This window comes from Crocodylus porosus, unplaced genomic scaffold (genome assembly GCF_001723895.1).
Source record: "Crocodylus porosus isolate Cpor-Errol unplaced genomic scaffold, CroPor_comp1, whole genome shotgun sequence".
NCBI classification, from domain to species: domain Eukaryota; kingdom Metazoa; phylum Chordata; order Crocodylia; family Crocodylidae; genus Crocodylus; species Crocodylus porosus.
Window position 1 is genome coordinate 8,148,987 of NW_017728916.1, and position 1,152 is coordinate 8,150,138.

A 1,152-nucleotide genomic window follows, 5' to 3' on the forward strand; every position below is an offset into this window, starting at 1 on the left:
TGTGCCTGAAGTAGAAGCCACCATCTCTCAGGCCCATGTCAGAGCTGCTGCTGCAATTAGAACAGGATTCCCTGCCAGAGGCAACAGCTGGGCTCATTGTAGCAGGTTTTTTAATTGGGGTCTTGACTTGTTGGGGTCTTCTCCTAAGAGAAGCTGCTTTGTATGTCAGGGGACCCCCAGATTGCATTCATGGATCATTCTCTTTCAATACTGGTCCCAAACAAATTCATTGAGATGAGTCTGGCATAGGCTGAAGTTTATGGCTACTTGAAAATGAGCAGAAATTTCTCTCCGGGAAGGAGGAGCCTGGAGACAAAAAAAAGCATCCTTTTTTTTTTGTTTTTTTTTGGCAAATCAGATGTTTGTAGCTCCGAAGCCAAGCACTGTCATGTGGAGCTCATCACCCTTATGCCCTTGCTTACACCCTCAGCGAGGCAGAGTGGAGGGACTGTCATTCGCTTTCCCATTCATTGGGATGCTTTGCGCCGTGCGTGTGACATTTGAGGTGTGTTTGGTGCAGCATGTCATCTTCACGCCTCTTGCAATGAGCAGTTCACAGAAACCTGGCCTGGAACCAGCACAAAAGTTGCTTTTGTGCCTTTTCTCCGTGTTGTCGTTAAGCCTTGTTTTCATTTTTGACAATCTTCGGTGTGGATAAAGGAGGCCCCGTGATGGCCCCGCTGGCTCTGCAGTCACCCGAAAGCAGAGCTCTTCACAGACATTTGGGCTGGAAGGGACCCCAGAGGATCATTGAGTCCAGCCCCCTCCCTGCCCCATGGGCGGAAAGTCAGCAGGGATCATAGGATCCCAGCAAGAAAACCATCCAAATGCATCTTGAAGGCATTCAAAGTGGGTGCTTGAACAGCCTCCGGCAGCAGCCTATTCCAAACCTTGGGGGCCTGGGCAGTGAAGAAGTTCTTCCTTATGTCCAGCCCGAATCAGTCTCGGTGGAGTTTGTGACCGTTTGAACTTGTCATCCCTTGGGACGCTCTGGTGAACAGTCGTTCCCCCAGATCCTGGTGGTCACCCCTGATAAACTTCTAGGTGGCCATCAGATCACCCCTGAGCCTGCGCTTTTCCAGGCGAAAGAGTCCCATGGCTCTCAGCCTGTCATCGTAAGATCTGCTTTCCTGACCTCTGATCATGCGCGTG